Source organism: Pleurodeles waltl, chromosome 11, assembly GCF_031143425.1.
Source record: "Pleurodeles waltl isolate 20211129_DDA chromosome 11, aPleWal1.hap1.20221129, whole genome shotgun sequence".
Taxonomy (NCBI): Eukaryota; Metazoa; Chordata; class Amphibia; order Caudata; family Salamandridae; genus Pleurodeles; species Pleurodeles waltl.
In genome coordinates, this window is record NC_090450.1 from 734822414 (window position 1) to 734845391 (window position 22978).

Sequence of the window (22978 nt, forward strand, 5' to 3'; positions counted from 1 at the left end):
CATATCTTTCCACCTGGTCCTCGCCAATGTAACAATCACATATGTATGTTTGTTTTTCAAGACAGTGAAATGACCAGCATATTCACCAAATATACAATTATAAAAACAGACAGAAGTGTGAAAGACAATAGAACAAGATTGAGGAAGGAGTTCCTCTGGGTGAGCAAGGTCCAGTCCATCACTTGAATGACTGGTATCCCATGTGAATTAGTCAATAATCATCTACTATCTCAACAGCTCTCTCTCTGGAAATAATGCGGTCCCAAGACAATTACACCACCAGTGGGTGGCAAGGGCTTCGGTTTTCTTAAGTACCAATGGTCCCAAGCACTAATGACACCCCTTTTGAGTATCAGTGTGATCAATCATTAAACAATTCTGACTGGACCATGTAATTTAACCATGTTAATGGCCTGCTCAGTAAGAAGTTGTAGTGTTCAAAAGTAGTGACAAGCCGGAATGTCCACAAGGTGTAATAAGCAGTAATGAGTTTCAGTCGCTCCAGCATTTGTGAGCCTTAATGGTCCCAAGCAGTAATGTTTATCAATGGAGCATTAATGAGCATCATTGGACCATGTACTATCTTCGGGCCATGCCTAAGGAGTGTGAAGGTCGTTAGTGCTTTCCAGAGCGCAAGGGAGAATGGAATTTGATTGTGTCTTTAAAACGTGTTCTGGGTAGTCTCCAATTCTCCTGGTGCCTGTTCACTTAATAACCGTCCTCAGGCCCTTAAGCTACAGTGAGATGTGTGCATGACATTTGTCTATGAGGCATGGCATCCTCTGTATACTTTAACAAAAATAAGCAGAAAAGAACGAGTTACTTACCTTCGGTAACAACTTTTCTGGTGGATACATTAGCTACCTGTGGATTCCTCACCTAATGAATACTCCCATGGCGCCTGCATTCGACGGAAATCTTCTTCCTAGCTTCTGCACGTCGACGAGGACGTCACATTATCCCACGTGATGTATCTGACGTCATACAGGCAATAAGAGGTCCTCGCCGACGTCAGTACCAACCTTTTTTACGTGCATCAGAACAATAACCCAATGCAATGAAATAGCAAGGCAACATCCCATAACATTGTAAATCACACAACATTGCAATAAAATGGCTATAGATTTAATATAACTCTCTTTTTTAAAACAAACAAATATATACTAATTATGTATATACACAGACATATATATATATATATATATATACACAAATATCCATATTTACAAAATCTATTGCAGTCTTGAAGACCAATAGGAGCGCACTCAAGGATTACTTGGTAAGACCAAAAAGGCAACGGGGAGGCGGGTGGGACCGTGAGGAATCCACAGGTAGCTAATGTATCCACCAGAAAAGTCTTTACCGAAGGTAAGTAACTCGTTCTTCTGATGGATACAACTACCTGTGGATTCCTCACCTAATGAATAGAGTCCCAAAGCAGTACCACGCCCGGTGGCGGGTGCCTAAATGGTCAAACCAAGAAATCCTGCAGCACTGACCGTGCAAAATGGCCGTCCCTTCTGACCTTAGAGTCCAAACAGTAATGCTTCGCAAAAGTGTGAAGGGACGACCAAGTTGCGGCCTTGCAGATGTCGACCACAGGAACACCTCTGGCCAAGGCCGAAGTGGCCGACTTAGCTCTGGTGGAATGAGCTCTAATGCCATCAGGAGGATCCTTCTTTGCTAAAGAGTAACAGATTTTAATGCAAAGAACAACCCACCTGGAGAGTGTTCTCTTGTGGACTGCCTTTCCTCTCTTCTTGCCCACGTATCCGATGAACAGCTGATCCCCCAGCCTGAAGTCCTTCGTTCTATCAATGTAGAAGCTTAACGCCCTCTTTGGGTCCAAGCGATGTAGTCTCTCTTCCTCCTTTGAAGGATGAGGCGGAGGATAGAACGTGGACAAAGTAATTGTCTGGGCCAAATGGAAGGGTGAAACAACCTTCGGGAGGAAAGCAGCCTTGGTCCTCAACACCACCTTATCCCCATAAAAGTTTGTATAAGGGGTTTTACCGATAAGGCCTGCAACTCACTCACTCTCCTTGCAGATGTTATAGCCACCAAGAAGACTGTCTTAATAACTAAATACCTTAAGGGGCAAGAATGCATAGGTTCAAAAGGGGACCCCATAAGGAAAGTCAGGACCAAGGACAAATCCCATTGAGGCATAACGAATGGTTTTGGAGGATATTTATTCAGAAGACCTTTCAAGAATCTGAGAACAATAGGGGATTTAAATAACGATGGTTGGTCTGGAAGACAAATGAAGGCTGACAAGGCAGACAAATAACCTTTAATGGTAGCCACTGCACAACCTTTCTGCGCTAGAGACAGAGCAAAAGACAAAACATCTGACAGATGAGCATGTAAGGGATCAATCTGTCTCTCTCCACACCACATAACAAATTTAGACCACCTATTAGCGTAGATAGATTTAGTGGAGTGTCGCCTGGCCGCTAATATAACATCCACTACATCAGGCGGGAGAGAGAAGGAACTCAGGTTGCCCCGCTCAATCTCCAGGCATGTAGGTGCAGACTCTGGAGGTTGGGGTGTAAAACCTGCCCCTGCGACTGCGAGAGGAGGTCTGCCCTGAGAGGGAGACGGAGGGCACAGTGAGAGTTGGAGAAGGTCGGAGTACCACACCCTCCTTGGCCAATCCGGAGCTATTAAGATGACTTGGGCCCGGTCTTGGCGAATCTTCCTCAACACCCGAGGAATCAAGGGTATGGGGGGAAACGCGTAAAGGAACTGGCCGCACCAGGTTATCTGAAACACGTCCCCCAACGCTCCCTGCATCGGATACTGGAGGCTGCAGAATAACGGACAATGCGCGTTCTCCAGAGTGGCAAACAAATCTATCCGAGGAAACCCCCACATCTGGAAGATTAAACGGACTTGATCTGGATTGAGACGCCACTCGTGGTCTGCCGAGAAATGGCTACTGAGACTGTCCGCACGTACATTCAAGACCCCGGCCAGATGATTTGCTACCAAGCAAATCTGATGGTCCTTTGCCCAGGACCATAGTCGAAGAGCTTCTCTGCAGAGAAGGTACGACCCTACTCCTCCCTGTTTGTTTATGTACCACATCGCGGTAGTATTGTCCGTCAGGACCTGTACCGACTGACCACGAAGGGAAGGGAGGAAGGCCTTGAGAGCCAGACGTACAGCCCGCAACTCCAACAGATTGATATGAAAAATCTGTTCCTCTGGAGACCAAAGCCCTTTGATCTCCAGATCCCCCAGATGAGCTCCCCACTCTAGAGTGGAAGCATCCGTTATGACCGTGGTCACTGGTGGTGACTGCGCGAACGGCTTTCCTTGTGAAAGATTGTTGCCCGCAATCCACCACTTCAAGTCCACAGTAGCATCTCCGGAGATCTTGACAGCACCTTCTAGATCTCCTTTGTGTTGAGACCACTGCCTTCGGAGGCACCACTGAAGAGCCCTCATATGCCAGCGAGCATGCGTGACCAACAGTATGCAGGAGGCAAACAGACCGAGTAGACGAAGGACCTTGAGGACTGGAACTACCGCTCCATTTCGAAACATTGGAACCAACTCCTGAATATCTTGAATCCGCTGAGGCGGAGGAAAGGCTCGATTCAATGTTGTATCCAGTACTGCCCCTATGAACAGGAGGCGCTGAGAGGGCTCCAGGTGAGATTTGGGCACGTTCACCGAAAAGCCCAGGTCGAACAACAACTGGGTTGTTGACTGCAGATGATGCGACACAAGCTCCGGAGACTTGGCTTTGATCAACCAGTCTTCCAAGTAAGGGAATACTGCTATCCCCTTCCTTCTGAGCTCTGCCGCAACCACTGACATCACCTTTGTGAAGACTCGAGGTGCTGAAGTAAGACCAAACGGGAGGACCGCAAACTGATAGTGCTGCGACCCTACCACAAACCGGAGATACTTCCTGTGCGACTTGAGTATCGGGATATGAAAATAAGCATCCTGCAAGTCGACAGACACCATCCAATCTTCTTTGTTCAACGCCAAAAGCACCTGAGCTAGGGTCAGCATCTTGAACTTTTCCTGTTTGAGGAACCAATTCAAGATCCTCAGATCCAGGATTGGTCTCAACCGACCATCCTTCTTGGGAATCAGGAAGTACCTTGAGTAACAACCTCGACCCCTTTCCTGCTCTGGGACTAACTCCACCGCGCCCTTTGAAAGGAGGACTTGAACCTCCTGTTCTAACAACAGGAGGTGTTCTTCTGAACAATAAGATGGGCGGGGCGGGATGGGGGGCAGAAACTCCCAAAAGGGAAGGGTGTAGCCTTTTCCCACAATACTGATAACCCAAGTGTCCGATGTAATAGTCTCCCACTTGTGGAGAAAATGCCGTAACCTCCCCCCTATAGGAGAGGAGTGAGTGAGAAATGGTGGAAGCCTAAGGCTGCTTTCCCTGCTGCACCCCTCCAGAGGACGAGGAAGAGGCAGAGTGCTGCTGAGAGGCTCCTCTGGTGCGGGCCCTACCCCTCCCTCTAAATGATCTATAGGGGAGGGAAGAGGTGGGTTGCTGGAATCTCCCCCGAAAGGAAGAGGAGGAAGAGCCACGCCCAAATCCACAAAACCTCCTGAAAAATCTGGAGGAGGCAGAAGAAGAAGAGGCTTGCAGCCCTAATGATTTGGCTGTGGCCCTGCTTTCTTTAAATGTCTCCAAGGCCGAATCTGCTTTGGCTCCAAACAGTTTGTCCCCATCAAACAGAAGGTCCAACAGGGTCGACTGCACGTCCGCAGAAAACCCTGAGTTACGGAGCCAGGCCTGCCTCCTTGCCACCACAGCCGTGCCCATTGCCCTAGCCACCGAGTCGGTCGTGTCCAGCCCAGACTGGATAATCTGGGTTGCGGCAGCCTGGGCATCCGAGACAACATTCAAGAGTCCCTGGGGAAGCTCCGTAAATGAAGATGAAATATCGTCCATGAGAGCATGGATGTATCTCCCCAGAATACAAGTCGCGTTGGTGGCCTTCAACGCCAAACTACAAGAGGAAAATATCTTCTTGGATTGTGCATCCAGCTTTTTAGAGTCTCTGTCTCCTGGTACCGTCGGGAAAGATCCAGGCGCTGACCTAGAGGAACAGGAGGCTTGCACCACCAAGCTCTCCGGCGTAGGGTGTCTAGACAGAAAGCCAGGGTCAGATGGTGCAGCTCGATATCTCCTGGCCACAGCCCTATGAACAGCCGAGGAAGATACTGGCTTCTTCCACACCTCTAACACCGGATCAAGCAAAGCCTCATTAAATGGCAAGAGAGGCTCCGCTGCAGCAGAGGCCGGATGCAGTACCTCAGTCAGTAAATTCTGCTTTGCCTCTGCCACCGGCAAAGGCAGGTCCAGAAAGTTAGCCGCATTCCTCACCACAGCGTGAAAGGTAGCAGCCTCCTCCGTATATTCCCCTGGAGATGAAAGGTCCCACTCAGGGGAAGTATCCAGCCCACTGGCTGTATCCAGACCATGCAGTCCATCACCAGAGTCCTCAATCTCTCCTTCCTCCAAGACTCGTTGGTATTCCTGCTCTTCCAAAAGACGGAGAGCACGCCTCCTCGAATGTAGTCTTTCCTCGATATGCGGAGTCGACTTGGCCTCCGCCGAACCGTGTCCGGCGCCACAGGCAGCTTCGGCGCCGAGGAAGGAGCCGGACGAAGAAATCTTGGAGTCTCCAATGGACCCGCCGGAGTCACAGGACGAAATCCTGACGTCGACGGGATGGAAACCTCCGGGGCCAAAACCTCTGGAGCCACCGGAGCGGCCACCGGCGCCGACACCGGCGCCGAGCCCACATTCCCTAAATGGAGAAAGGGCATAAAGGGTGCCGGCCGTAGAGGCGCAGGATCACCCAATGAAAAGGCCAAGGGCCCCGAAGGACCAGCCGGAGTACCTCCTGGAGCCATCTGTTGAAAGATGGTATACATCGCATTCAGAAATGCGGTATTATCGGCTCCAGGGGCGGGAAAAGCTGGATACTGGGGTGCCTGGATCGAAGGCGACCCCGACGCCAGCCTCGACGTCCGCGACGCCGGAGACATCACAAGAGGCTGCATCACCTCAACCACAGACGCCTGTCCAGGCGAAGTCGGTGACGTCGGAGAGGGCAACGGCGTCGATGGATGTGGCGTGACCGTGGGAATGACCTCCCAAGTCTTCCGACGCCGAGCCGAAGGCGACCTCGAACGAGACTCCTTGCTGGAATGACGCCGTGAATCCCTACGGCGCCGGGAGTCTCGATGACGCCGATGAGAGCTTGGCGAAGAAGACTTCTTATGATGTTTCTTCTCCTTTCTCTTCGACTTCGCCATGAATAGTTTAGCCTCATGTTCTTTCAGGGCCTTCGGATTCATGTGCTGACATGAATCACAAGTTGTGACGTCGTGGTCGGAGCTTAAACACCATAGACAGTCGGAGTGAGGATCAGTAACGGACATCTTGCCGCCACACTCTCGACAGGGCTTGAAACCCGACTTCCTCTGAGACATTATTACCGCAGAGAAAATCCACGCAGCAGAAAATACACTGTAACTATGAAAGTAACAGTAGCTCCCTCGAAGATAACCGTTTCGAATGCACGGAAAAAAGGGAAATGACGTCGGCGAGGACCTCTTATTGCCTGTATGACGTCAGACGGCGTCGCGTGGGCTAATGTGACGTCCTCGTCGACGTGCAGAAGCTAGGAAGAAGATTTCCGTCGAATGCTGGCGCCATGGGAGTATTCATTAGGTGAGGAATCCACAGGTAGTTGTATCCATCAGAATATGACATTTCTGAACCTTCACATGCAGTAAAACAATTCAACAATAAAATAAGAAAATATTTGTTTGTATTTTAATCTCACTCAGTGTTCACAAACACCAAGAAAGAGAATGGAAAAAGAACAAACTTATTTTATTTGATCCCTTGAGAATCTTCCTGATGTAGGGGAAATGTATTTTCAAGGCCGGCACTGCTTCAGCAAAACGTATTTATAGATTTTTAATTTAAAACAAGCCTACCTCTATATTAGTAATTAGACAGCATACATGGCCATGACACAAGTTGGTGTGAAATGACAAAAGTGACTGCGTCATCTGTTTTTGCCTTGAAGAAGCCACATATCTGAATGCGTGACAAGCAGTATTTCAGTGCTTTTACAATCTCTTCCTTACCTGGAAAGTAGACTCTGCTAGCTTGGAAGTGTGGATTCAGTCTGTCTGAATCCAAGGAGATTCTGAATAGAGAAGCAGCTTCCTCCTCCCTTCCCATAGGGGCTTGCTGATTGGCTCTTTGACTCCCAAGCAACCTGAGCCCTCCTCTAACACCTGCACTGGGCATTTAGGTTTGTGGAGGGAACCCCAAGACAGCCACCTCCATTTTGTGAGCCCAGCCTTTTCCCTGTGCCCTAATACAGCCCAGTGATCAAGGAATCCTAGGAGACCTAGGTAAGGAGCCCCAGACTTTCTGGGAAATCTTATTTGTTAATAAAGTGTTTTGTACTGCTATACATGCCTGTTTACTGTAGGCTCCCTATGTTTCCAGCAGCTTGGCCTTTTTAAACTGCTGTTTTTTAGCCGTGACTGTTTGAAATTTCCCTCCTAGTTTGTGGCAAAAGACTGCATAATACCAATGACCCCCCCCCCTCCTTTTTAAGTAAAAAGGCTACATAAACCTCAGTGGCTAACCAGAGTGTGTTTAGGAGACTGCTTAATCTGTTTCTGTGAGTTAAATTATGTTTGGAAAGTGTCTGCATCACCTGTTTTTGCCTTGAAAAAGCCAAACATCCGAGTGTGTGACAAGCAGTATTTCAGTGTTTTTATAAACTCTACCTTACCTGGAAAGTAGACTCTGCTAGCTGCTAGCTTGGAAGTGTGGATGCAGCCTGTTTGTATCCAAGGAGATTCTGAATAGAGCAGTAGCTCCATCCTCCCTTCCCACAGGAGCTTGGGCTTGCTGATTGTCTCTCTAACTCACAGGAAACCTGAGCCCTCCTCTAACATCTGCACTGTGCCTTTAAGTTTGTGGAGGGAATCCTAAGACAGCACCTCCATTTTGTGAGCCCAGATTTTTCCCTGTGCCCTAATACAGCCCATTGATCAATGAATCCTAGGAGACCTAGGTAAGGTTTCCCAGACTTTATGGGAAATCTTATTTGTTAAATAAAAAGTGTTTTGTACTGCTACCCATGCCTGTTTACTGTAGAATCCCTGCAGCTGGGCCTTTTTAAATTGCTGTTTTTTTAGCTGTGAATGTTTGAAATTTCCCTCCTAGTTTGTGGCAAAAGACTGCATAAAGCCAGTGCCCCTCCCCCCTTTAAGTAAAAAGGCTACATACACCTCAGTGGCTAACCAGCGTGTGCTTAGGATACTGCTTAATCTGTTTCTGTGATTTAAATTGTGTTTGGAAAGTATCTGCTTCACTTGTTTTTGCCTTGAAAAAGCCAAATATCCGAGTGTGCGACAAGCAGTATTTTAGGGATTTACACTCTCTACCTCACCTGGAAAGTAGACTCTGCTAGCTTGGAAGTGTGGATTCAGGCTGTCTGTATGCAAGGAGATTCTGAATAGAGCAGCAGCTCACTCCTCCCTTACCACAGGGGCTTGGGCTTCAGTTAACTTGGCCCTTATACATGTTTCTTTTGCTTATTGCATATGTTGTTGTGAGTGGTTGCTGGGATTAGTATTTTTATTGGCTTAAGGATTAGGGTTGGTGTTGTGATAGGTATTAGGGTTGAGAGTTTTATTGGTTTGTGTTTTTAGGGTTGATGTTGTGATTGGTACTAGGGGTGGGATTCCTATTGGTTTGTGGTTTTAGGGTTAGTGTTGTGATTGGTTGTCAGGACTAGGGGTATGATTGATGAATAGAGCTTTGTCTCCCATTGGTTGTGGGGTTAAGGGTTACAAATCTGATTGGTTAGGACTAGGTTTCTATTGGCCAATAGGGCTGGCTATTTAAGCCTGTTGCTCAGGGTGTCTCACCACGGGCATTGAGGCTAAGGGCAAAGAGGACATGGTCATTTGCCTGTTTGGCCTGTTCAGGCCGGGTCAGGCTTAGGGCCAGAAATGCTGCCCAATTTTCCATTTACCAGAAAGGACCTTACTCCCTACACATCCATCAACATGAAAACAAATTATCAGCAAAGACATCCAACTCATGCATCACAAACTGACCTCATACAGATTGCAATGTCTCATCAATCAACACAAAACCCCATATACCACACCTACACACATATCCACACTTACAACAGTAAAACACCTTCATTCTCACACCAAACACTAATCTGTCGATTCCCACTAACACAACCTGCCATCACCATCACAACACAAAATCACGTTATACATTACTTTAAGCCATCCAGAAACACACTCTGTTCATACAAACCAACAGCACTATCCTCTATTTGCTCCAGCCAGACCCCCTTTTAGCATGACAATACCTAAACCCAGCCGTCCAGTACACCATCTACAAACACCGTCCCCCTCTCTTCACCAATTACACACAACCATACAATCCTTACACTCCACCACACATATTACCTCTTCCAGTGATCAAAACTAATACAAACACCCCTGACCCACGTGCATCCCCTCTTACACACATCACACACTCTTGTCCAAAACACATCAACACCACCTATAATATTCTAATACCACTCACAACCACAAACTCACATACAAATCCTTCACAGAAAACCACTACACCAATATCTCCTCTCACTATTCCACAAATACAAATCAGGCCACATACATCAGCACATCAAAATAACACAAACTTTCATAATAATTTCTATCACACCCACTCCCACCCTCATGACTACACAAAGAATACAAACCCTGACCTGTCTTTACTCCTAACATTCTCACTCTTCACAAACATCTACCACAAGCACCCCAACTCAGCAACGTTAATTCAGCCGCCTCTCATCCATTGCTCAATTTAGAGCCTTACATTATGATCCACATGCTCCTCCACCATCCCACACCCATACTCCTTCCACAATAAACAGATGCAGACAAAATAAACAACATGCCAGTCTTGCCAACTTGGCATCCCCTTGTCTATTACATAATAAGGCTACTCTACAAAAAAGTACACTTTTCATGTCTCTCTCAGCCACCAAGCCCACCACCAACACACACACACCCCCAACAAAATGCCTGCTGGAAGAGAAACACTATATTGAAAAACAGGACTACTGTGACCCGCACACAGTTATCACAACCAACAACACACCTACTACAAGCTCAAAATATACTGCTCACTCTTCTCCAAAACAAAACAACACCACAAACACACATTTTCTAAACTGCCTGCTCATAAATGCTAGATCATTCTTAAAAATAAAAAAAGCACCACATTTGCGACCTTCTAATGGACACACAACCTGACTTACTATTCATAACGGAATCATGGTTGGGAGGTGACATGGCCTGAGTGTTGCATGAAGCCGTTCCTCTGGACTATCAAACCATCACACAAAACAGTATAGGCAAGAGAGGAGGTGGACTAGCTACTATATTCAAACAAACAACAAATCTCAGTAAAACAGACAACATTTCCATACAGGGTTGTGAGGCATTCCTCGCCAGATGCAACCCTACACCAACTTCTTACTGTAACTTTCTCCTCTTTTATAGACCTCCACCTAACAACTCAACTTTCCTAGCCACTTTTTTAGATACAGCCTCAAACCTTATAACATTATACTCAAACCGATGCATTCTTGGGGACCTAAACATTTGGTTTGACAAACCCAATATTCCCCATCCAAAAGCTATCACCACTGGTCTAGTCACATTGAACCTACATCAGATGGTACACAATCCCACACACATCATTGGGCACATCTTAGATGTCATTTTTGCAAAGCCTGAACTAGTTACCGCTCATAGCATCACGCCAATCACATAGTCAGACCACCATTTGATAACTTTCCAACATAAAACACCACAAATCAACACACCCCATAGAAACTTACATACATGAGTCTATCAACCATGGAGCAAACTCAATTTTGAAGACTTAGAAACACAACTAACAGCCAACACCGATCTAGATGCAATTAATTCTGTTTCAAAACTTTATGAGTGGCTACAGGAAGCTTTCGATATCCTAATAGCACTCTGAAAAACAGGAGAAAAGAAAACCAGCACCATGGAGAAACACAGAACTTAAAGAGATAAAGCAACAAATCAGAAGGTTGCAGCGGATCTGGCTCAAAACAAACAACACTCAAGACAAACATCAGCTACACAAACTTAACAGAATATATAAATCATCAATCAAAAAAAAGCTAAAAACAGTACTACTCAGATAGAATTCAAAATGCTAAATCTGCAACCAAAGAATTTTATACAATTCTCAATGAATTTTGGAAACCTAAATGCATGGAAGGAAGTCATCCCACTACTCAAGATTTCACAAACAAACTGGCAACTCATTACACTACCAAGGCAGACACATTTGACTCCTATTTAAAACAGAGGAAACCATCAGCACCAACCCATTTCCTAAAATTCCTTCCAAGAATAAACTAACACAGCCTCTGCACTCCTTCAAACAAATATCACAAGGTGAATTTCTGGATTTGGTCAAAGCAAGCAGGCCTTCTGGTTGCCCTTCTGACCCTTGTCCACCACACTTCAAAAACATTTTTTTTATCTACTTCTGCTGCCACACCTGTAAGAAGAATCATCAATAACGAACTACAGGAAATTTTCCTGAAAATCTGAAAAAGGCATACATATGTCATTATTAAAGAAAACAAACCTAGACCCACAGGACCCCAACAACTACAGACCAATCACAAATAGACCTTTCCTGGGCAAACTGATAGAAAGAGCAGCATTCGCCCAGATGTAAATTCATTGAACACAATTCCATACTTTCAGACTACCAAACTGGATTCCGCTCAGGAAGAGGCACTGAATCAGCACTCATAGCAACCTTCAGATGATCTTAAAAACACAGCTGATCGCAATGTAGTTGCTGCACTACTTCTCTTGAACCTCTCTGCTGCCTTTGGTACTGTTGACCACAATGCCCTAATTCAAAAAATCCACCAAGCCGGCATAGAAGGGATTGCTCTCGACTGGATTACATCCTACCTTCAAACAGAACTAATATTATCTATTCTCCCCCCTTCTCGTCCAAACCCTACATCACAAAAGCAGGGATCCCCCAAGGATCAATCATCTGACCTATGCTTTTCAACATCTACATGATATCATTACTAGAATTGATCAACGATTTTCAACTCACATGCTACAGCTATGCAGATGACACACAAATACTGCTTAAATTGGAATGCCCCAAACACATTGAAAACTCACAAATCTTCAGTTGCCTCAGAGCTGTTGATCAGTGAATGACTTAGAGACATCTCAAACGGAATGCTTCCAAAACCGAAATACTCACATGTGGGACTGGAAATATTATGACCCACTGTGCGCCTGGCCTGACGATCTCGGACCACCTCCTCAAGTATCCAAAGAAGTTAAAAACCTCGGCATTACCATGGACTCCAAGTTAACAATGAATGCCCAATGTAGGAAGCTGGCCTGGTTTGTAGTGGGTACCAAAGGTATTTACACCTTATACCAGGTCAGTTATCCCTTACTAGTGAAATGTAGTCAGTGTCTAGCAGCCAGGCTGTCTAGGGGTAGCTGTAGCTGAGCAACCAAGGCTGATTTAGGAGACATGCAAAGCTCTTGAAATACCACTGTAGTCACACAGTACTCACACACAGGAAAGAAAATACTCAGTGTTACAAAAATAAAGGTACTTTAATTTTAGTGGCACAATGCCAAAAATACCTTAGAGACTATACTCCCTTAAGAGGTACGTCATATACACAGTATATACACACTAGAATGCAGTAATAGCTGTAAAAACAGTTAGAAGACAGTGCGAAAGTCGGTTTTCCACCTAGGCAAGTGTAGTGTTTAGAGGGGCGCTGGGAGTATAAGAAAACACCAAAGGTAAGTAATAGAACCCACCCCAGAGCCCAGGAAAACAGGAGTAAATCACAGTAAGTTTCCTAAAACACACAAGAAGTCGCAATACAAGATTATGCAAGAACCACAACAGACTGCAAGACACCAACAATGGATTTCTGGACCTGAAGACCTGTGAAAGAAGGGTACCAAGTCCAAGAAGCACTGAAGAGTCCAGGGAGAACAGGAGCCCCCGCTAACCCGGATGAAGGTGCAAAAGAAGAGCCACCAGTAAGAAGACAAAGTCAGTTATGCACCCAAGAAGACAGATGCGGGTTCCTGGTTGGTGCAGAAGATGTCCCATGCTGGATGGATGATTGCAGTCTGGTTTACGTCGCTGGATTCCACCAACAAGCCTTGGTACACACAAAACTTGTGGTTAGCGGAAAATGGCGCTGCCCGGGATGAGGAGGGACCTGGTGGTCTCTACCCAGGAGGTGGAGACAGAGGGGGCTCTCAGCAACTCAGAGCCCTCAGAAGTCTAGGCTGTGCGCACAGGAGTCCCACAGTACAGGGGACAAAGAAGTTGCAAATAGAGGCCCACGCAGCACAACACAAAGGGATCCAACGCCACCGGAGAACCACTCAGGAAGCTGTGGGTCGCAGGATGGAGTGCTGGGGGCCTAAGCTGTGCTGTGCATGAAGAACTTCTTGGAAGGGTGCACACAAGACTTGGCAACTGCAAGTTACGCAGTGCACAGGGGTACTGTCTTACATGGGGGAGGCAAGCTCTTAACTCTACCAAAGTTGGACAGCTGGGCCCTGAGACTGTTGGGGTCACTTTAGTCCACCACTCATGTTGCTGGATCCACGCTCATCGTCTGGAGAGGGGACCCACGCCACCAGTTGTCGCTACCGAGAGGTGCCGCCTGAAGCAGGGATGTGACTGTCACTCCACCCGGAGATTCCTTTGGTTTTTCTGGTGCAGGCTGAAGACAGACAGTCCTCAGAGGATGCACAACCTGGAAGCAGTTGCTGGCAGGAGCTGAAGATACAATGTTGCAGAAGTCGTCTTTGCTTCTTTGTTGCAGTTTGTAGAGTTCCTCAGGGGTTCAGCTGCGGTTCCGTTGGTAGAAGATGAAATAAAGAATGCAGAGGATTCCTGCTGGAGTCTTGCAATCTGAATCTTAAGAAACCAATACTAGAATCAGTATTGGGGTACAATTTCCAGTTGACACCTTACATGGCCATATTCGGAGTTACCATTGTGAAGCTTGACATAGGTATTGACCTATGTCCAGTGCATGTGTAAAATGGCGAACCCCGTTCTCACAAAGTCTGGGAAAATGGTCCTGGATGACATGGGGGCACCTCTGCTATTGAAGGGGTGCCCTCACACATGGGTACTTTGCACTCAGCCTTCAGGGTTCGAAGGCCTGACATATAGGTAACTTATAAGTGACCTGGCGCAGTGTAAATGGCTGTGAAATAGTGCATGCACCATTTCAAACAGGCTGCAATGGCAGTCCTGTAGAAGCCTTTGTGTGGACACCCTATGGGTGGCAAAAGTAATACTGCAGCCCATAGGTATCCCGAGACCCCAATGCCCTGGGTACCCAAGTACCATTTACTAGGGACTTATAAGGGGTGACAAGTATGCCAATTTGGGATGAAATACTGGGTTACCAGTATGTAGAGACAAACTTGTGAGGAGAGAGAGCATAAGCACTGGGGTCCTTGTTAGCAGGACTCAAGTGACACAGTCAAGCATACTCACATAAAAAGTGAAACATACTGACAAGCAGGCCAAAAACCATACGCGCTGGGGACCTGGCTAGCAGGATCCCAGTGACACAGTCAAACACACTGACATCAGGCAGAATTTGGGGGTAACATGCCAAAAAGAGGGTACTTACTTTTTTACACCCAAGTAGACAAATTAGCACAATCAAGCTTTATCACCTTTAAGGCTCTGTGACGCATCGCCCTGCCCACCTCTGATTTCCACACAAGGTGTTGGCTACTATCTCTCTTGTATTATCCAAACTGGATTATGCCACTGGCCTCTACTATAGATCATCTCTTATCTATCATGAAAAAACTACAACTTATTCAGAACTCAGCTGCCAGGCTACTATTACATGTAAAGCCACCAGCCCACATCTCCCCTGCCTTGAGAGCACTACACTGGTTACCTGTTGCCAGAAAAACCCCCTTCAAGCTGCTTTGTTTCACCCACAAAGCTATACATGGAACAGGACCAATTTTCATCAGAAACAAAATAACCAAATACATTCAACAAAGAAACCTCTGCTCAAGATTAGCACCCCGCCTTAGAACACCACCATACAAGAAAAAGACAATAGGTGGTACATCCTTCTCTGCTCAAGCAGCCAAACTATGGAATTCATTACCCCCAAATATAGGATCCACAGATAACTATCTTGCCTTCAGAACACTACTCAAGAGTTGTCTCTTTCCTTCATAACCACCATATTCAAACAGCAATGGACTGCATATGCCTGTGTTGATAAATATTTATAATCTGATTATGTGTATGTTCTAGCTATGTATAGTTCTTTAAGAACTATGTATTGTTACTATTTTCTTAATAAAAATTATACACGTACTCTATAAGCCTGTTTAACAAATGTATATTTACTCAAAGCTAAATATATATTATGGGTGTGGATTTTTTTTAAATAAGCCACTTATCCAATGGACACAATATAAAGTAAATCTACTAGTAGTGCAAAAAAGTCTCCTTGTCCCCTCAATCCCTACATCAGTTATAAGGGTTGGCACAGAAACATAATGGGTATTTGTATAAATAAAACTGACCACCAACTATAGCAATGCTGAAAAAAAATGTTCAAAGCAAAACATGATTTTATTACAGGGAAAAGTGATATTATCCTTGTTCACCTAAAACATACTGAAACATAACAGTAAATGCTACTGAATAACTGAAATCAGGTACTGATGTTTGGACATCCATGTCTAAAAGGCAAGTAGCACCAGTTTGCATATCTATCCATTTTAAAGTCAAAACAAAAAAAATATTAGACATTCTATGCAGCTGGAGAGATGCTGACTGTCATCAGATGCCTGCAGTTTTGTTCAAATAGCGGAGGTTTAAATGCTGATATTAAAATGTTTGTACACCAGTGGTTCCCAACCTTTTGACTTCTGTGGACCCCGACTTCATCAATACTAGATCCCGGGGACCCCCACTGAATCATTATTGGAAGCTGGGGACCCCAGCCTAAACACTGTTGATGATTTGAAATGCAAAATAAACAAAAAAACTGAAACAAGCATTCATCAAACACATACACAAATGATAACACATTTTATTGAATTTGCCATCAAATATGCTGCTCTCATGAACCAATATGGGGGTACGAATATAATTTTTAGACCTCAATTTCAAATTCCTTGACATTATCAGTACTTTTTAAAACTTTCATTTGTACATTTAGCCACTTTATTTATATACACTTTATTAATCTGTTAATATCACTTAATTTTCTAAGCAGTTGTAGACCCACTGAGGATGCTTTGCGGACCCCCAGGACCCCCAGACCATAGGTTGGGAACCGCTGTTGTACACTATTCGCTGCTCAGTGAGTCATTGTGCGACACAGTACTAAAATATCAACAGAAATGCTACTCCAAAGTAGTGTACCAGTCTCTGGTGATTTCCATCAGTATCAAACAGCGGTACATATACATAAAGATCAATTATTTGGGAATGGTAAATAATTGCCATGGCAGTGTGTCTTTGAAGAGGGGCAAACTTGAAACTCACACTGCATGATGTTCATTCGGAGCAGTCCGTTAACGGAGGCACATGTGAACTTGGCATGGGAAACTACAATTCCACACATTTAATTTTCTTCAAGCAAGTTATTCACTACCTCAAAGAAGCAGTCAGATGTAGTTATCACTCAATGTCTGGCAAGACCTGGAGCAGCAGGACTGTTTTTTTTTTAGGTGCATTTGAAGCAGTTAAAACAAACTGATCTACAATTCACCATCTTGACTTTCCTGAAAGGTGGCCTTTATCAATCAGACTGCTTTGATTCAGAACCTGGTATTGGGCCTTTTGTGTCTACCCTTATTTTATCTCCTTCAATGACGTTAGGTTCACCCTTCACCGGGTGTCAGTCCGATTGTGTGCAAAAATTGTGTTCATTCTGAGGTCTTCGTAGCTCAGATCCCATATTCCTCTAATACTTTTTCCTGCTTCTTTCCCAACTAGTTCCTCCATTATTGTCTAAGCCACTGCACAAAACGCAACTCACTGCTTAGACACTATCCCGGCACAGACAAACACATTCCCCTGCACAGTTATGGAACAGTCACAAGAACAGACTGCACAGACCCACACATCCTACAAACATACAACCACCCACACTTCCTGCACAGGCGTGCACTGCACACCCCACTGCACAGACACAGACACCTTCCTGCATAAGCACAGAGTCCTCCAATATACAAACACCGAAACCTGTGTAGATGCACACAGGGGTAGACCCACAGCAGAGAGATTCATCCTCTGCAGAAATATACACAGACACACTGTTGACACACACAGACTCTTCACATATACATACTCTGTAGATACACACATACCCTGCAGACATACACTATGCACATTTTGAGTAGCAAACATATCTCCAGTAGGCCTAACCTCCAGAAAACAAACCTCCCTCCCAAATAGTAGATGCTGCTGCCTGCAATAGGGGATGAGGAAGGGGGTTTCACAAAGTGCTGTTATGAGGATGGACTTATGTACCACAGTGTGGATGAAGAGTATGGAAACAAGAGGATGGATTACACAAAGTTCCTCTCTGGCAGGTGAGGGCTGACCATCAACCCAGCAAACACCAGAGGGGCTAGGCTACACTAAAGCTTTAAAGGCCCATCATCTGTTGGTAGAGAGTTGTTGTACTTTGTGTTTACATTCCTCCTCATCTTCATCTCTAAAGGTAAAAATATGCTTCAAAAGCAGTAATGAACAGTAAATGTCAACTCTTCCTATATACCATGTAAACAAACACAGCCCCCTCACGGATACCTTTGCAGCGTGTGCACCCTGAATATCAGCCCGAGATTATCAATAGGACACAATATGGAAGACACAACTGTAAAAAAAACACATGTTGACAAGTCTAGATTTCTAGACTTGTGCAGTACATACATATTCAAGGTATGTTGATGTGAATTTAAGAAAAGTAAATCTATACTTCAAAATATGTACTTACCATTCAATATTTTGGCCCTCGATAGTCCTGTACCATGACATTATGGCAGGGGTCGATATTTAGCAGTAATCCTTCTGTGAATCTTTTTTTCCACTAGTTTAGCATTGTTGGGGACATCTCCCCCTGCCCACTTGAGGCATTAGAGTCTACCATGGCCAATTCCTGATGCTGTTCTATACAGAAGCAGTTAATGATCATTCACAAATCGCGAGTCTACTTAATAGGCTTAAATTCACAAGGCATAACACTGGGTGGGGAGGTAGTCATACAAGCATCATGTAGAGCTAACGTACACTGACTTATTCTGAAAGTCTGCATAACAGTGCCTACCTTATGAATAACTGGAGCATAGGCAGTTGCCTGCAATAAAATCAGCATTTTACCAAAAAGACGCACAAGAAGTCACACATTTTCCAGTCTGAGGGGCCACTTTACAAACGTATCTTAAGAAAACTACCATTTAGGGAGCTTGCAGAAGTAGAAGGGTAACAAGGGAGTTGTGGCAGAGATGTCCATGAAGACAGGTCAGGATCCATGCCAGACTTTCCAGGATAATCACAGACTATGCAAATCAGTTATGTTGAGATTACCTGCATGTATATTTAATTTATGTAAGGATTATAAAATTCTGGCACAGTTTTGGCAATCTTTCAGGAACTATGTTGGTCATCCTCATTAGCTGGCCTGTTTAAAACCCTGTATTTTTTTTTTACAGCGGTGCTCTACAAATTGTCTTGCCTGCCTAGTGCAGAGTACTTGGCGTTGATCACCATAATTACAGCCTCTAGTTGTTTAACTGCAGTTTCAGTTCAAATATTATAATTGATTTCCTTTAATCCAAGTTTCTCGGCTTTTGGTATGGAGTGGAGCTTAGGTCAAGCAAAAACAGCCAGAATCCCCTTTGTGACATCCTCCATGCTGTTGTGAGGGGTTGGCCAAAGCTGAGGCCTTCACAGTACTGCATAGCACTGACAGCCTTGGCACATGCACAGACCAAAGTGCAGGAACAAAGAGGGCTCACAACACGGGGAAATGCCTGATATTTTCTAGTATTTTCTAGCACAAATCAGAGCAGTATAGACAGAGGCCTTATTTTCTCGTATCACAGAAACTAGCTGTGTTTCAATACAGTTTGGGCAAATACTGATTTGGAGGCCAACGCACTATCAACTGTCAGTGTTGAAGCATTTAATCACATGCGCTGCTTGAAAGTCCCAGCTAACTCAGGTAGCCATAAAGATTTTTTTTACACGTTTGAATGCGGTGTGACATGGGGGCCTATGGAAGAGTGACAACATTCAGCTTATATCAGTTTAAGGAGTTGTATCACCATGGCAGACCAGCAAAAAGCTTATTTTTAAAATTATTTGTTTACACACACACCTACAGTAGATTCCTAATATGCTGCCCTATCTGAGCATCAACTTGATTTAAATTGCGCTACATTAAAAGCCTCCGCTTCTTGCCAGTTTATGGCCCTCCAGTTTGAGCATTGGCATTATCAGCTATATAAATGTAAACAAAAAGTGCCTGCAAAGGAGTTCTGGTGATATTTTCTGTCTTGCAGTAGTTACCTGGTATAAACACACAGCCCCTTCAGGCACTTCTGCACTGTAAATATTCGTAAACAAGGCCAGGATCATTCAAACTCAGTGGGAGAAAATTAACTGTGGGAAGGAGACCTAGCTCGACAGATGAAAGGACCAGTGATTTGGGCCCATGAGATAGTAAATAAGAGCCCTTTGTGGTCAACTACCTCTATCAGCATCATAGATGTGAGTGCAAGCAGAAGGGGCAGCACAACAGGCATGAATGGAAATGTATCCTGACTGCCTGAGAGCAATAAAGGTGCACCTCTCAGCACGTTTACTGCGATTTAATGTCTAATTAACTTCAAATATTATAAATCTTAACATTCTGTGTTTATACAATACTTTTCTTTTCATATTAGTATACACATTATTACATTCCTTGCACTATATTCCCTTTCGATGTATTTACATATCTATTACTCTAGTCCTACTGCACTAGAGAAAAATTAAATAAAAATAAAATCTATAAATATAATTCAAATTATAAATAATTAAATTAAATTAAAATAATAAAATAAATAAAATATTATCTATTAATTTATATATATAATTGTAGAAAATACCATCTTGCCTGGCATGTTACCCCCATTTTTACTGCATGTATGTTTGTTTTTGCCTATGTGTCACTGGGATCCTCCTAGTCAGGACCCCAGTGCTCAAAGTATGCCCTGTATGTGTTCCCTGTGTGGTGCCTAACTGTATCACAGAGGCTCTGCTAACCAGAACCTCAGTGTTTATGCTCTCTCTGCTTTTAAAATTGTCACTGCAGGCTAGTGACTAATTTTACCACTTCTCATTGGCACACTGGAACAACCTTATAATTCCCTTGTATAAGGTACCTAAGTACCCAGGATATTGGAGTTCCAGGAGATCCCTATGGGCTGCAGCATTTCTTTTGCCACCCATAGGGAGCTCAGACAATTCTTACACAGGACTGCCACTGCAGCCTGAATGAAATAATGTCCCCATTATTTCACAGCCATTTTACATTGCACTTAAGTAACCTATAAGTCACCTATATGTCTAACCCTCACTTGGTAAAGGTTAGGTGCAAAGTTACTTAGTGTGTGGGCACCCTGGCACTAGCCAAGGTGCCCCCACATTGTTCAGGGCAAATTCCCCAGACTTTGTCAGTGCGGGGACACCATTACACGCGTGCACTACATATAGGTCACTTCCTATATGTAGCATCACAATGGTAACTCCGAACATGGCCATGTAACATATCTAGGATCATGAAATTGTCACCCCAATACCATTGTGGTATTGGGGGGACAATTCCATGCATCCCCGGGTCTCCAGCATAGAGCCCGGGTACTGCCAAACTAACTTTCCGGGGTCTCCACTGCAGCTACTGCCAACCCCTCAGACAGGTTTCTGCCCCCCTGGGGCCTGGGCAGCCTGGTCCCAGGAAGGCAGAACAAAGGATTTCCTCTGAGAGAGGGTGTTACACCCTCTCCCTTTGGAAATAGGTGTGAAGGGCCTGGGAGGAGCCCTCTCTGCATAAGCCAGTCTACACCGGTTCAGGGATCCACCCAGCCCTGCTCTGGTGAGAAACTGGACAAAGGAAAAGGGAGTGACCACTCCTCTGACCAGCACCTCTCAGGGGAGGTGCCCAGAGCTCCTCCAGTGTGTCCTAGACCTCTGCCATCTTGGATGCAGAGGTGTGAGGTAAGGACACAATGGACAGCTCTGAGTGGCCAGTGCCAGTCGGTGACGTCAGAGACCCCTCCTGATTGGTGCTTACCTTTCTCTGTAGCCAATCCTCCTCTGTGGGCTATTTAGGGTCTCTCCTGTGGGTATCTCAGCAGATAACGAATGCAAGAGCTCACCAGAGTTCCTCTGCACTTCCCTCTTCGACTAATGCCAAGGATCGACCGCTGACTGCTCCAGGACGCCTGCATAACCGCAACAAAGTAGCAAGAAGACTACCACCAACATTGTAGGGCCTCACCTTGCCGGCTTTCTCGACTGTTTCCTGGTGGTGCATGCTCTGAGGGCTGTCTGCCTTCACCCTGCACTGGAAGCCAGGAAGAAATCTCCCGTGGGTCGACGGAATCTTCCACCTGCCAACGCAGGCACCAAACTTCTGCATCACGGTCCCCTGGGTCCCCTCTCATCCTGACGAGCGTGGTCCCTGGAACACAGGAGTTGGGTCCAAGTGTCTTCGACAGTCCAGTGGCCCTTCTGTCCAAATTTGGTGGAGGTAAGTCCTTGCCTCCCCATGCCAAACAGTAATCCTGTGTACTGCGTGAACTGCAGCTGCTCGGGCTTCTGTGCACTTTTGCAAGCCTTCCTTCGTGCACAGCCTAGCCCAGGTCCTCAGCACTCAGTCCTGCATTGCCCAACTCGCTGAGTTGGACTCCGACGTCGTGGGACCCTCCTTTGTAACTCTGAGTCGACCGCTGTCCTCAGATCTTCTAAGTGCCTGTTCAGGTGCTTCTGCGGCTGCTGCCTGCTTCTGCATGGGCTCTCTGTGTTGCTGAGCGCCGCCTCTGTCTCCTCCTCCAAGGGGCGACCGCCTGGTCCTTTCTGGGCCCTGGCAGCACCCAAAATCATTAACTGCAAATCTTGCAGCTAGCAAGGCTTGTTTGCGGTCTTTCTGTGTGGAAACAACTCTGCAGCCTCCAGCACGCCGTGGGACATCTTCTGGCCAAAGGCGAAGTTCCTGGCACCTTCCGTTGTTGCAGAATCTTCGGCTTCTTCCACCCAGAGGAAGCCTTTTTGCACCTTCATCCGGGGTTTAGTGGGCTCCTGCCCCCCCCGGACACTTGGACTTGGTCCCCTTCCTTTACAGGTCCTTAGGTCCAGGAATCCGTCTTCACTGTTTTGCAGCTAGTTGTTGTCCTTGCAGAATCCCCTATCTAGACTTTACTGTCTTTCTGGGGTAGTAGGGTAACTTTACTCCTACTTTTCAGGGTCTTGGGGTGGGGTATCTTGGACACCCTTAGTGTTTTCTTACACTCCCAGTGACCCTCTACACACTACACTAGGCCTGGGGTCAATTCGTGGTTCGCATTCCACTTTTGGAGTATATGGTTTGTGTTGCTCCTAGGCCTATTTCTCCCTATTGCATTCTATTGTGATTCTACATTGTTTGCACTACTTTTCTAACTGTTACTTACCTGATTTTGGTTTGTGTGCATATATTTTGTGTATATTACTTACCTTCTAAGGGAGTATATCCTCTGAGATACT

General features: G+C 45.4%; 1 protein-coding gene across 2 annotated transcripts in view; it reads right to left on the bottom strand.

Moving 5' to 3' along the window:
* The window catches only part of KCNIP3 (potassium voltage-gated channel interacting protein 3), an 871673-nt gene that overhangs the window by 257589 nt on the left and 591106 nt on the right, over positions 1–22978 (bottom strand). The gene's annotated exons all lie outside the window — the stretch shown is intronic.